Source organism: Leopardus geoffroyi, chromosome A1, assembly GCF_018350155.1.
Source record: "Leopardus geoffroyi isolate Oge1 chromosome A1, O.geoffroyi_Oge1_pat1.0, whole genome shotgun sequence".
NCBI classification, from domain to species: domain Eukaryota; kingdom Metazoa; phylum Chordata; class Mammalia; order Carnivora; family Felidae; genus Leopardus; species Leopardus geoffroyi.
In genome coordinates this window covers 62,639,013-62,654,698 of record NC_059326.1, presented here as the reverse complement: position 1 = coordinate 62,654,698, position 15,686 = coordinate 62,639,013, and the positions used below count along the sequence as shown (strand labels likewise).

General features: G+C 36.1%; 1 long non-coding RNA gene across 2 annotated transcripts in view; it reads right to left on the bottom strand.

Moving 5' to 3' along the window:
- The window catches only part of LOC123599226, a 47,861-nt gene extending 32,602 nt beyond the window's left edge, over positions 1 to 15,259 (bottom strand). The window contains exons 1-3 of one of the 2 annotated variants that reach the window (XR_006713053.1): positions 15,071 to 15,259; positions 9,496 to 9,738; positions 2,443 to 2,592 (exon numbers count right to left, since the gene is read on the bottom strand). This is a non-coding gene — a long non-coding RNA (uncharacterized LOC123599226). Of the gene's footprint in view, positions 1 to 2,259; positions 2,593 to 9,495; positions 9,739 to 15,070 lie in introns of those variants that run through there. The other variant, XR_006713052.1, reaches the window with a different exon arrangement.
- Between the last annotated feature and the right edge of the window lie 427 nt (positions 15,260 to 15,686).

Genomic DNA, 15,686 nt, shown 5'->3' with positions numbered 1-15,686 from the left:
CATGATAACAGGAAGTACAAAAGAAATTGTTCTTGCCTGAACACATGGTTAAGGAAAACAATTTCCTTATAATGTACTTGCACTTTCCTCGTAAGTTTGAGATTGTTTCAAAGTAAAAATATAAAAAATGGAAATCTTGAACTAAATATAAAGACATAGTTTGAAAATTAACTGATGGATTCAGAATTATGTAAAACTAAGCACAAGAAAGCTAGTGTGTCTCTATTATTAATATGGCAAATTAGCTAAAAGTATTGTCAGTGATAGAGACATGTTAGTAGGTGATGCAAAGGAACAAGACTAATTTTCCTTAGTAAGGGAACTTTTGAAAGGTAGTTTTAGAAATGAATCACTACGCTTAGTGAATAAAATTGTGTGGTGTATAAATCTAGCCAGAGGCATCAAGCTAAAAGCTTGGCATCAAATTCCATCAGCTATAAAATCATCCTGTGGCAGTTAATATGGTAACAGTAAGGTCCTACTAGTAAATAAATAAATAAGCTCAGATATTATTATAGAACTCTCTTTCTCTCGGATATCATAGGGACATAGAGTAAGCATCCCTTTCTGACATGAATAACAATGTTATAAAACCAATTTTAACTTTAAAAATCTACACGGGAAGTTTTTAAAGATAAATCCAAAAAGAACACTTTATCTGTTATGGTCCTATATACACAGTAAAACAGTGAATGGAGTTTTCCTAAGTTAGGGTGAAGTAGAGAGTTCTTTTTATATTAGATAAAGAATGTATTTTAAAAACTTAGATTCTGATGGCAATGATTGGAATGATACAGTTGTTCTACTCATTCTTATTAGTGATCGTATGTTTAGAAATGGAATATACCATGGAGTGTGGCATTTTACTGTATATTATAAAACAAGCATTTTTAGATATATATAGTATCTTCCTTTTTTCATATTCAAAATATATGCAAACCTGTATTCTTTTAAGTTCCATTCTTAAAATATCAAAAAGGAAAATGCTTCTAGACATTATGAAGAGGGCCAAAAGAACCCAGAATCATTTTGAAAAATGTTCATTTTTTCAAAATGGTTTTTAGGAACCAGCAGCTCTAGTATTTTGAAATTGTCTCAGTCTCATTTTCATAGGAAGTGAGTAAGAGGAAAAGACAAGGGGCATTTCAGGCAGAAAGTTCTCTTCTTATTTTCTTACCACCAGCAGCAATTCACTCAAAGTTTTTTTCTATCAAAAGATGTATAAACCTATAAGCCTTGATTTTTGCTTCTTATTATGTGTGGTTCCATTCACTTGCATTCACTTTCCTCCCCAACTCTCCCACCCACCCCATCCCACCCGAAGATCACTGCTGAGCAAGTAGCTGTGTGTTATGTGCAGAAATGTTATCATATTTTATTACAGTGTGGAAAATCTCAAGTCACAACCATAATTACAGGGTGAGCCCTGACCAGCTATATCATTAACTTCCCTATCCGGTTTTCTGCAATACTTGAGTTGCTATCAATTCTCAGTTACTACCGTACCATACCAAATCCTTGATAGGGAACTCATTTTCTCACAGTTGCATCAGTTTGTTATTTTAATGAAAAACTTTCAAGTAAGGACTAGACATTTCTGAAATGACAGTTTCTAGTAACCCAAGATCGTAGCTACATTGATTCTGTATGCTGCAAAACCAGGAAGTCCCTGAGCCTGACTGTTTCAATCTTTTGTCCCCGTCTCAAGTCATTCTTTATTTTCTTACAATTCTCATTGTGATAATCCAATTCCATTTACATAAGTCTGGCTTTCACCTACATCAAGTGCTTTTTAATATCTCCGACATATTCCGTTATATATATCCATGTATTATGAGTAAATTGTATTCAATTCAGTTATGTTAATAAACTATAGAACAAACTGTAACTACTTATTTTTATAACACAAAAGATATATAAACAACTGAAAGAATTTGCCAAATATCACTGAAAAAAATCCCACAAATCTCTACCCTTGATAGTGTCCTTCACTAACATGACATCATAAGAGTATTCTGGGCTTGCTCCATAAAGGTGCCCTCTGTGTAGTGCTGGATGAACTCCAGGTAGTTTAAATGCTGTTGCTGGCACAGTGTATAGATTTCTACGTCGTTACTTATTTTGACAGTGTGCTGATATGGAGTTGAGCCAAGGGACAAATCTTGGGCTGTACATGTGGCTCTGCCTGTGAGGGGCTGGGATACTATGCCATTGTGTGTATACCTCACAAAAGAAAAAAAAATGCAACAGACAAGACCATATATGTTGTAAGCTTTACTCGGGAATTTTTCACAGCAGACTAGAAATTGTATTCTTTGTGAGTCTCCTATTTGAATGATGTGATGTCAAGTCTGACTTCAGTATATTTCCTGGTGTCATGTAGGTCTTGAAATGACACAGTTTTTCCTTCCTCTCACTCTCCTCCTCTTCTGGTTAGCTTACCTTGACTGGGTTCTGGTGAGCTTACCTTGACTGCCAGCCCCACTTCAGCAGCATGCATATTAGATGCCATTTCTCAGTTGTTGAGCCAGAGAAATATTGATTTAAAATTATTTTGAAACATCTCATTTTTTGCTATGTAATCACAGTTTCCTAAAGAGTAACATGTCCAAAAAAAAAAAAAAAAAAAAAGGAAAAATAAGTCACTTATAAAGTATTTTATGTAGTAAGGTCTATAATAGACACATTTCACTATCTAAAATTGTGATGAGTTTTAAGATTAAATTTTTAAAAAGGACAAAATTCCAGACTAACAAGAAGGATTACTGGGTTCCTTATTGGCAATAAAGATTGGCTTGGCAAAAACCAAAAGATTAAAGTCATACTAACTGTACATACCTAGGTGTAATTAATGTCAATTAGAGTATGCTAGGATTTGTACTATGAAAACATATATAATAACTATGTGTTTCTAAAAGCATCATGCAAAGTGCCTTCATTTGATCTAACTACTTTTAAAATAACTTCTTTTGACAACGTTTAATCTTATCAAAGTGATATGTTCATCCCTTCAAAATTGAATTCCGCTTCAGAGTTTGATTTAAAAAAAAAAAGTGACTGAAGTGACTACCATCTTCGTAATCAAGAATTTCAGAAGACGTTTTATCTTTTTTACATTAGGGTATCAACTCTAGGTGCAATGACCTGAATTCTGAAATATCTTATTTTTAAAAACTACGTGTGGTAGCCTAAAAATCAGATCTGAGTTCTTGTCTAGTGATTGGTTTACAGACAATCAGAATGGGCTTAATGACCTTGGGCAAGTTATCATAACCCAAGGCAATCTAAATTCTCAGTATGGAGAGTTTGTATCAAATGAATTGTGACAAGTGACCTTCTTTTTCTTATCTACTCTGTCTGGGTTGACTTTACATATTTGGCTATCTTGATTGGGAGTATTAAATCTATGCAGTTGGCTGTGGAATAGGGTTCTTAACCTTGACACTTGGTATTTTGAGTCAAATAATTCTTTGTTTTAGGGACTGTCCTGGACATGGTAGGATGTTTGGCAGAATCCCTGGCCTCTTGTACCATATTTCAGTAGCAGTGAAAACCAAAATATAGCAAGCATAAATGGACCCAGACATTGTCAAATGCTCCCTGGAGGCAAAATCAGCCTTGGTTGAGAACCACTGCTGTTAGAAGGAAAGGAAGTATTGTCACATATAAATAGCTTAAATGTACTATTTTTTTTTTCGAATATACTTGTTCAATCTCTGATACTTCAATGTTGTATTAGTTGACATTGGAAAGAAAGTGTGATTTCCACTAATCATTATGTCATTTCAGATGTAATAAATCATGTGATTCTCTGATATTCAGAAGGAAATGCATATTTATTAATTACCATATGTCCACACATTGGTTATCAGTTTCAAACTATTTTGCTTAAATGCTTTTACTGATTATTATTTAGTATTGAAGGAGATACTACAGAATAATTTAAAAACTTTTACAAAACTGCATATGATAGGATATGATAAAAATTAGGCCTGAGCTCATCATTCAGTAGTAATCATAAGACTCAAATAGAAAAACATATATTTTTAAAAATTTTTCTTAAGTTTCAAAATTTCTTAAATTCCTTTCATTTACTGAATTGCATTTCTAGAGCTTAAAGGAAGTCAAACTGCATTTTGGGGAAGAATCACTCTTTTAAAACTTACTGTGTTTAGGGCGCCTGGGTGGCGCAGTCGGTTAAGCGTCCGACTTCAGCCAGGTCACGATCTCGCGGTCCGTGAGTTCGAGCCCCGCGTCGGGCTCTGGGCTGATGGCTCAGAGCCTGGAGCCTGTTTCCGATTCTGTGTCTCCCTCTCTCTCTGCCCCTCCCCTGTTCATGCTCTGTCTCTCTCTGTCTCTCTCTGTCTCAAAAATAAATAAACGTTAAAAAAAAAAAATTTGGAAAAAAAAAAAAAACTTACTGTGTTTAGATATCAAGATATTGATTATTGAACACTTATTTTTTAGGCAACATTGCTTCAGTTTTCACATTAATATATTTTTCTTAAATTTTATTAAAAAAACATTTTTAGTGTTTAATTTTGAGAGAGACAGAGCATGAGTGGGGAGAGGCAGCGAAAGAGGGAGACACAGAATCCAAAGCAGGCTCCAGGCTCTGAGCTGTCAGCACAGAGCCCAATGTGGGGCTCAAATTCAGGAACTGTGAGGTCATGACCTGAGCCGACCTTGAACACCTAACTGACTGAACCACCCAGGCACCCCTCACGTTAATTTCTTAAAATAAGTTTATTCAGTGTAAATAACTTGTTAATAAAAATAACGTACATTCACTTTTCAGAAATAAGGTATGGAAAATGTATGGAACTTTTTGCTTGTCTTCAAAGGATTACCATTAGCTTAAAATGTGACTTTTAACTTTCTGGCTGTTATGCTGATTCCATTAATGTAGGAACCCAATCTGGAAAATGAATTTGCTATATTACAATTAAAGGTGACCATTGAATACCAATTTATTGATTTACACTGAAAAAATAAGTGAATCAACGTATATGTTTGAAAAATAGCAAATCCAGGGTGGGAAGCATTATCTTCCTGGACTATGATGTAAAAAATGTAGTCTCATAGGGTGCAAGACAGCCTCTCTGCTTCTTACCAAATAAATCTGTTATATAATTTTGGTGAATATACAGTCAGATTAAAGAGCATGAGACAGTTCTAGTAAATACCTACAAGCTGACCATCCATATATTCATTTATTATACAAAATTAACCAAGCATCTAAAATGTGGAAGCATCTGCCTAGTGTTGAGAATATATTGATGAGAAAAAGACTTTTTACCTATCCCCAAATGAATATTGGTTGATTAGGAAATTCTCTACCCATATACTGCTAATGATTAGGGTAAATTCTAAACATATTAAAAATTAACAACATTAAATTATGACAATACAAAACATTACATATTTTTAACTTCTGATCTTGAAATAATTATGGATTCACGGGAAGTTGCAAAGACAATACAGACAGGTCCTGTGTACCATTAACTCAGTTTTCCCTTATATAACTGAAGTTGACGAAGATTCTCCTAGACCCAACTCTTGCCAGGCTCCTCTGAGCCGTCTTTTGGAGTAGGCCTCCACCCTGTTCAAGTCCAGACTTGAACAAATACTAGCATAGTTTCTAACAGGTAAAGTCCCCATCCCTAGGAGGATGTTAGCCTCCTTTCAAAGGCCTTCCTGGGAAAACTCAAGGCTGCCAAAAGACACTATTTCTTCCAGCCAATACTTGATCAGCCTTTGTCTTCTAGTCTCCTTAGTGGGGGTGGGAGGAAGACCCTAACTTTATTTAATAAGTGCCCGCTCAGCAAACCCAGATGAGTTTCAGATAGACCACCCCCTCAGCTTTTTGTAATTTTTTACTTTCCTAACTCTACTGAGCCCCTGCTTATCTCCTTCACTAATCTCTCACTCTTCCTTTTAAACACCTAGTCACCTCTGAAGAAACTGAAGTCCAGGTCAGTTCATGTTGTACTCTTTTGCTTATTGTGATAGTACATACTAATTAAAACCTGTCCTTACCATTTTAACTAATGTCAGACTGTATCTTTGACATAGTCAATATCAAAACCAGGATAATGACATTGGTACAATCCGTAGACCTTATTCAGATTTTACCAGTTTTATTGGCACTTGTGTGTGTGTGTGTGTGGTTTTATGCAATGTAATCACATGCAGAGCCACATAACCACTGCCACAAATGATACCTAACTGTTCCATCACCATCAATTGCCTCTTGCTACCCCATTATAGTTAAACCTTTTTTCCCCGCAACTTCTTCCAACACCATTCCTATAGTTTTGTCATTTAGTTTTATTTTTATTTATTTTTATTTTTTTTTCAATATATGAAATTTATTGTCAAATTGGTTTCCTAGTTTTGCCATTTAAAGAATGTAGATAAACATCATCATGCTGTATATATTCTTTTGAGACAGGCTTTTTTCTTTCAGCATAATTCCCTTGAGATTAATCAAATTATTTGTTACTGTCCATTTTTAAGCAGTGTTCCATGAAATGGACCCATCACAGTCTGTTTAGCCATTAACCTGTTGAAGAACATTTGGGGTGTTTTCAGTTTGAGGCTACCACAAATAAAATATCACATGCCTGTTTTGTATCAACATAAATTTCCTTTTCTCTGGGATAAATGGCTAGTAGTGAGATTGCTGAGTCACATGGTAAGGGTATTTTTAGTTTTAATTGTTGTTGTTCTTTCCTAAGAAACTGAAAAAAAAATTTTTTCAGAGTGGTTGTATCTTTTTACATTCTCACTACCAATTGATGAGAAATAATTTCTCTGTATCCATTCCGGCATTTGGTGACATATGGCATTTTATGACGGAGTAATTAGCCTCATTCTGGTGAGACAGTTCACATTAACAGTACATTTATAAGATATTATTAGAGTTTATATTTATATAAATGATAAATTTAAAATACTGTAAATTTGCAAATAAAATATACTGTAAAGTGAAATAGAAGAATGTGTTATTCTTCAGATTATAATGTGTTGCTGCATATGCTTTTAATGTAATTGACAGTACACAGACACAATTTGCAGAATTGCATTAGAACAAATAACACTGCTGTTATTTGGAAAGTTTAAAATAAAATAGTCTCAAAAATTGAAGAATACCAAGCTACGGTAAATTACAAATTTGGCTAGGGGGGCTGTCGTGCTGTCTAAACAACATAAAATGCAGTAAGCATTTGACAATTATTCATCTTTGACAATTTAAAAATTCTTTAACTAATAGTCAAAGTGGATTAAGCAGTCTACGGTTTGGTTTCCCCCTAGTGATATTTTTCTCTCCTACTCTGACTTTTAGAACCATTCAAGTCCCACTGTTGCTTACATGCTTAATTCAATTCAACATTTTGTGTTTAGTTACTATGAAATGCTGGAGTATAACTGTATATCGCCCTATGTTTTTTCATTGATTTTTATGTGGAAGAAAATTAGTATATTTGCATAATATACATTTGCATATTTACATGATAGCATATGGATGTTTGTGTAAACCTATACCTATATGTATAATACACACACTTCCATATGCACAGATATGTGTGCATTTTTCCCCAATAAAAATAGCCAGCATGTATCTGGCATTTTGTATTTTTCAGGTATTGTTAAACAGTTTAATAGGTATACTATCTCCTTAATTATCAAACCATCATATAATATATTTTAAAGTGAAGATTCAGAGTTGTTAAGTTTGAATTGAGAAGTCACATAATTACATTATTATCCACTACACCATTTTTTATTAACTTGAACAGGAAGAGGGAAAAAACAAATTAGAATAAATTAGTCACTAAATTAAAAGTGATGTTGAGCTGAATTGCAGCTCTGATAGATGGATTGGCAACTCCCCCCGCACCCACCTTACCCCTCAAATTCACGCACACACTGAATGATTTTCTTTTAGAATCTAAAAGACTGTTTTATGCACTTGAAAGTGTTTACACTTCTGGTTTTCATATTTTCCTTATTGTTATAGATATTAGTTATTTATAAAATTCAATGATAAAAACCTACTGCCAAAAATTCCTGCTTTGAAGATTTCTGAATTTATATGCATAAATCCACACCGGTTGTACATTCTCCAATTCTTTATTTTTCAGTGAATCTATCTTAAAGCTTCAGTTTCTCCATATTTCACTCTCCTGACTCTACTAATTACAAATTACACATTTACATTTAGTCACCTGTGTGAAAGACTAGTAGGCATTTTGCTTCTTCTGTAATGGTGTCTAAATCAGTTGTTATTTTCAGTGATTCTTTTTGTAATATTGACACAAATAAATTGGCATATTATATGTGGAAAATAGTTTATCTAGAAAATCATGCCCTAAAAAGAGATCTCTGGTTTTCATTTTAAAAAGAGGGGGTTAAGAAGTGTCACAGTTTACATCAAATAGATGTTTTAAAGCTCATTAATTTTGTTTCTTCAACATTGTGGGAAGCCAATGCAACTAATGCAGTAGCAATGAATTTTAATGCTCAAAAGGAAGATATCGAAAAACATATTGACTACAGTTAATAATACTGTATTGTATACCTGACATTTATCGAGAGTTTATGTTAAGTGCTCTCACTACACACACACACACACACACACACACTGAACTTTGTGAAGTGACAGACATGTTAATTAGGTTGATTGTGGTAATCAGTTCACAATGGATACGAATATGAAAACATCACTTGTACACCTTAAACATATACAATTTTTATTTGTTGAGTATACCCTCAGTAAAGCAGGGGAAAAGCCCCGTATTGTATGACAAGCCTCTACAGTGACTTCTTAGGGTCCTGGTGTTGGCTCCCTTGTGTAAACCCTTCTCCTTGACTACTCTTAAGTCCCACCCTGAGGATACAGTTTGCCTTCTTGGGCGATAATTTTCCCGTGGGTTGTTACTTTGCCTTGATTTGGTGGTTTGCCTTTACACCAGCCAAGTGTTCATCTTTTTTTTTTTTTTTTTTTTCACTTTACCTAAGGTTTTTGTATGCAATTCTCAACACTTTAAGAGATAACAACAAATTTTGGGTTTCTGTCTGGTGGCAACAGTGGGCCCCACGACCTGTCACTGTGCGAGGGCGTCTGAGGCCCTGAGGCCGGAAACCCAGGTGGACGAGGGGCGGGGCGGGAGCACGAGGAGGGCTGCGGGCGGTGCGGCGGAAGCACCAGCATGTTCTTCGCTCAGCAGGAGGCCGCATCTCAGTGTCTCAGGCCTATGCTCCACCATCCGCCTACCCTCCCACTCGTCTCGGTGGTGTCTCAGCTCCACCTCAGAGCCGAGCTTTTCCTGCCGCGGGTCAGGCAGGTGGTGGTGGTTGCTGAGCAGTCTTGAGGGTGAGGCCCGAGGTAGCCGCCGGCAGGGCGACGCCGAGAAGAGCAGAACCTATTGGCCCTGCGTGGGTTTAGGCCCAGAAGGCTGACCCGGCCGGTGCCCTGAAGGAGCAGCTTACCGTTCTCAGTGAGGACCCGATCCAGCAACAGCAAGAACTTGAGGCAGTTCATCAAGGCTGCGAGGCTCTCTTCTCCGCAAGAGGACAAACCGAAGAGATGCAGGCCACGCCCATGATGTGTGATGTCATGGGAGCCTCCATCTTGTTGGCGTACCGCTCCAGGGGGTCTTTGCTGGCTTAGTGAAGCAGGTGGCCGCGTTGAGAAAGACCGTGTGCCCAGGAACTGGGGGCAGCCTTGAGGAGCTGCAGGTGGCCTCCAGGAGCAGAGAGTGACCTCCAGTCAGTAACCAGCAAGAAGCTGGGGCCCTCAGTCCGCCAACTGCGTGCAAATAATTCTGCCAACAGTCTCTGTCCACAAGCCTAGGAGTGGACTCATCCATTCAAACCACAGTTGGGGGACACCTTGATGTTGAGACCCTAAGCAGAGGACACAGGTAAGCCATGCCCAGACGACTGACCCGCAGAAATGGTAAGAAAATACATATCTTCTGTTGTAAGTTGCAAATAGACTTTGGTGATTTTGATGCAATGATTGAAAACGAATATATATATTCTCTGTCCCTGTCTCTCTCTCAAAAATAAATATACATTCAAAAAAAACAACTTACCAGAAGGGAGGGGGGGGGGGGCTCCTGGTGGCTCAGTCGTTTGAGTCTGGACTTGAGCTCAGGTCATGATCTGGTCTGTGAGTTCTAGCCCCACATCAGGCCCTGTGCTGACAGCCCAGAGCCTGGAGTCGGCTTCAGATTCTCTCTCTCTCTCCCTCTCTCTCTCTCTGCACCTGCCCTGCTCACGCTCTGTTTCTCTCTCTCTCAAATAAACACCAAAAAATAAAAACAAAACAAAACAAAACTAATATATATGACTTTAGGCTCGAAATGAAAAAAGGTAACTTTCTAAAATATTTTATAGTTTATATTCTCAGTAACAGGTTTCAGTGAAGGAAAAGAGGCTTTTTAAAAAAGGTAATCAACTGCTTAGTTTCTATTAAATTACTCTCAAATAGGAGAATCATGGAAAATAAACCTGGGAGAGATGACACATCTTCAGCCCCACAAGGAGAATAAACTGGAAGCAGATTTTAATAGCTAACTGACAAATAATGGTTATTTATCCTGGTGAGGAGTTCATTTCAGAGGCAAGAGAAATTTCTACATTTCAAGGCAAATTACAAGAACTATTAGGTAACCTGTTAGGAATTTTAATGGGGGTTATCAGTTCAAATGCCCATTGTGGCCACGAGGTAATATAAATAAATGAGGTGTGGCAAGAATAAATGCTTATGCAATCATCATGTAAATGGATGCTGCTGCTAACTAGGGGTATGTGCCCTACTGAAAAAGATAGCTTTCTGCACTGTCCATGGCCAGCAGTTGCCATGTGGCATTGAGTCTGTTCTTAGCTGAGCTTTTCATCTTTGTAGGAGATTGCAGAAGTAGGTGTTTGTAAATATCAAGTAAAAGATATAATTTTAAAACATATTTAAAAATACGTACCTGGAGGGCCGTTTTTTGTGGCTTCTGGTTTACCACAACATTGCTTTGTAGAATGGAACACCAGGGAATAGCCAAAGGAAAGTGAGTCAAAGAAAATCTTCAACTAGGAAAGGAATGAATCATTTTCCTTGTGCTGAAAATACTGGATCAAAGATATGTTTGGAGAAATACTATACCAAGATGACAAAATCACCAAACATGGAGGGATGATGTCGGATCAACAATTTTGCAATAGCTGAGGCACCTGGGTGACTCGGTTGGTCAGTTAGGCATCCGACTCTTGATTTTGGTTCAGGTCATGATCTCCTAGTTGTGAAATAAAGTCTTGCCTCTGACTCTGCACCGAGCATGGTGCCTGCTTAAGACTTTTTCTCACCCTCTGCCCTCTCCCCTGCTTGTGCACTCTCTCTCTCTCTCTCTCTCAAATAATAAATAAATAAATAAATAAATAAATAAATAAACGACTTATTTTTTATTTTTTATTTTTTGCGGTAGAACTCAGAAAAGGATAGGCTGCCATTCACCCATTTGGGAAGGACGGGGGAAAGTAAAAAAGATAAGAAGGAATTAGTGCTTATATCAGCTGCATTAGTGCATTACTGCTTATTTAATTATTTAATCATCTACTTATGTATGCTACCTGCTTTGTCCTATAGTATACTATTAAAGATGAAAAATATTACATCAGCGTATTTATAGTCAACTGTTACTAACTCTGTGGCCTTAGAATTTACTGGTATGCACATAAAATTGGCCTTAAGATAGAATAACATCTATTAACTTGAAACCAGTGAAATAACTGCACATATAAAGGGAGGGATTATAAACAATATCAGCAGAGATAGAAATACTGGACAAATGTGGGTGGAGCATGGTGTGAAGTGGAATCATCTAAGGATACACTCCCTGGCAAATTGCTATGAAATTTTGACATCCACGTTCTTCCTTCCGGAGTATATTGCCACCATCTCTGCAAACATTTTTGCTGCCCTTAATTTATTACTATGCGAGAGTCATTTTGAATATATCAAACAGAATGTAATACAGGTGTAGGACTTTTGACTTTGATCACCATGCAGATTTGATTATAAGCATCTGGGTACAGCACTGTAATGTCTTGGAAACAATTTGTTGTCATATGTGACCAGATTGTGCACTAATTTGAGTGTGGATGATATGTAAAGTTTGCCTCTATTTGTTGGGTCTCATTACTAGCCGCTATTTTAAGACTTTGATGTTGCTTCTAAGAATCACCTCTGTAAAATTAGATTTGCATTTAAGCCAGCTGGAATTATTCAGGAATAGATTTCAGACAGGCAAAGAACAGCTGGAATACTGTTCTTCCTACATGGGGTGCCAGGGAAGATGTATGGTTGGGTGTCATACAAGTATAGGAGGTGTTCAATGGCAGATGCCTGTTTTTTAAAAATAATACGATGTAGCAGAATAATGTTGATATATTATGCCTGAACTTTTCTTTTCCTTCAAAAATAGAGTGTTCTAATGATATCTGTCTAATAATAGCCTGAGTTTTTAAGATTTTAATTGAAGAATAAAATACATTAAAAGTTATGGAAGTCATACATGGGGAGTTTATTTTTCCAAAGTAAACATGTCCATATATGTAATCAACACAGTGATCAAGAACCCGAGGACATCAGTGGCAAAACTCAGGGCATTTCCAGTTATCCACACTCATCTCCAAAGATAATCACTATCCTAATTTCTAGCATCGTGGGTTAGCTTTTACCAGTTTTAAAACTTCTATAATTGAAATTTTACAATTTTTACTTTTTTGTCTGGCTTCTTTCTGGCAATATTATGTGTGTGTTATTTAATCACATTACTGCATGTAACATGTTTTGTTTTCTTTTTTTGCCTTTGTGTTATTATATAATACTGCATTGTGTCCTCATCCCAAAATATATGTGCTCTACTATTGCAGGAGAGTTGTTCATATCCGTTTTGGGGTGATAACAAATAATGCTTCAATAAATATACATATATATCATTTTGTCATATTTTTATTCATTTGTGATTGAAATGTGCCAGGGAGTAGAAGTGCTGGTTCTGGAAGGTACATAATCATCTAATTTATAAGATACTGCTGTGAAAAGGAGTAAAGGAAACTTGATTTAAAATAGAGTCAAGAAGCCATGAAGGGAGAGGTCTTATGCAGCTACCATTTGTTTCAACTCACATGACCAGTAGGAAGAAGGAAGATTTCTACATGCCTCAGTAACAGCAAACTGCCCACCACTGACAGCCAGTGAGAAACTGCCATAAACTCAAACTCTCATTCTCTTCCAATGAAATGTTCAAAATAACCCTCTGTATTCCTCCTAGAACCTAATAAAATCTAGCGTCCTCTTTGTCTCTTTGGACTTGCCTGTGGTTTGCCATAGTTTGCTTGTCCTGAATTGCAATTCCTCTGCTATTCTTGAATAAACTCATCTTTGCTTAATTAGCAAATTACCATTTGTTTTATTTAAGGTTGACATTGCTAAATAGTTTTTCATAATGATTGGATACATATAGAATCCTACCAGGTTTGGCATAAATATTACCACCATATCCACAATTTGTTATTTGTTAGGTTTCTGAATTTTATTAATTTCTGTTGGCATGTTTACCATTGGGATTTAAATTGGATTTTCCTGATGGCTCACAAGTTTGAGTAACTTTTTCATGTCTCAAGGATATTTTACATATTCTTTTTTCTCAAGTGCCAATTTTCCATCGGCTTCATTGTTGATGCTATAGCTTCTTGGATTTCAAAATATTTAGATTTCCATATGAACTTTAATTTTTTTTATATTTATTTTTGAGAGACAGAGAGAGACAGAGTGTGAGCAGGGGAGGGGCAGAGAGAGAGAGAGAGAAAGACACAGAATCTGAAGAGGCTCCAGGCTCTGAGTTGTCAGCACAGAGCCCGATGCAGAGCTGGAACTCACAAGCCATGAAATCGTGACCTGAGCTGAAGTCGGACGCTTAACCGACTGAGCCACCCTGGCGCCCCATATGAACTTTAGAATGTACTTGCCATATTCCAAAACAAAACAAAACAAAACAAAATTCTGTGATTTTGAGAATGCCTTCAATCTATAGAGAAATTTTGGGAGAATTGACACTTTTAAACATTCAGTATTCCAATTCATGAACATGTATAGTGAAAGCATTTATGCTTCATTCATTTTCTGTATTTTGTAGTTTTCTAAGTGGAATGTTTGAACAATGTTCATTAGGTTTATTTCTAGGTATTGAAGTTTCTTGAGGGTATGGTGAATGGTCTCATTTATTAATTTCATTTTGAATTATTATTATTTTTTTAAAGTTTATTTATTTTTGAGAGATAGAGACAGAGCGTGAGTGGGGGAGGGGCAGAGAGAGAGGGAGACACAGAACTTGAAGCAGGCTCCAGGCTCTGAGCTGTCAGCACAGCTCAGCCTGTCATGGGGCTCAAACTCATGAGCTATGAGATCATGACCTGAGCCAAAGTCAGACACTCAACCAACTGAGCTACCCAGGTGCCCCAATTTTAAATTATTTTAATGATATATTGAGCTTCATTTGAATTCATTCAGCACACTTCATAAATTCAATTATTGATACCAATTGTTTTGGGCAGATTATTTTGAAATTTTTATGTATAGTATCTTGAGTCTGGAAAAATGACATTTTCATTTTTTCCTCTTTAATCTTTGTGTTCTCCATTTCTTAGTCTTGCATTATTGCATTGGATAAGAGTTAGTTTTAAAGACAAGTTGTGAGAATGGACATTTTGTTTCCATTCTTAGGGAAAAAACCGTACCATTGAATATATTGAATGCTGACAATTTTTGATAGTTTCATGTAGGAAGCAGAATTCTATAAGGGTCCCAAGGTTTCTGGCTCCTGATATACATACACCTCCCGTTTATTTTAAAAAAAAGCACCCTAACTTTATTTTAATCTAGTTTGCTAACAGATTTTATCACCAGTGAATGTTAAATTATATCACATTAGTTGTCTGTACCTCTTGAGATAATCTTTTTTTCATTTTCTCTTTATGTTTTGAGTTAAAGTTTTGTAACTCTTACCTTCTCTTGGAATTAAACTTCACTTGGTCACGACACTTAAATTATTCTTTTCACATATAGCTTGATTCAGTTTGCTAATATATTGGTTAGGATTTTTCATCTATGATTATGATAGAGGTTGTCTGCTGATTCTCATTCTCTTGATATCCTTGTCAGATTTTGGAATCAAGAATTTGCTGACCTCATAAAGCCAAGGGGGAAAGAAATATGTGTATGTGTATAATTTGGCAGAGAAAACATCTTGGATTTGATAATTAGAAATATTTAGTTATATATTTATATTTTAGTAGATACTGGACTACCCAGTTTTTCTATTATTTATTCTGGTTGGAATGTTCTTTAATTTTTGTCTCGGCAGCCCATAATCTGTGAAAGCCAAAATTTGTGCTCAACTTCTTAGCCCATTATCAGTTACTTTCTGTTGGAATTTCCAGCTCCCACTTAAATTTGGCAAATGCTTTGAAAGAATTCCTTTCACATTTTCTATTGAACTATCAAATGAAAACAAAAATAAAATAAAATACTGCCTTATGTTAAAAAGTATATTCATTACAAAGAGTTTATCAGTAGTAAATTTAGTTGTAATTGACTGTATTTCTAACCTGAACCCATGTTG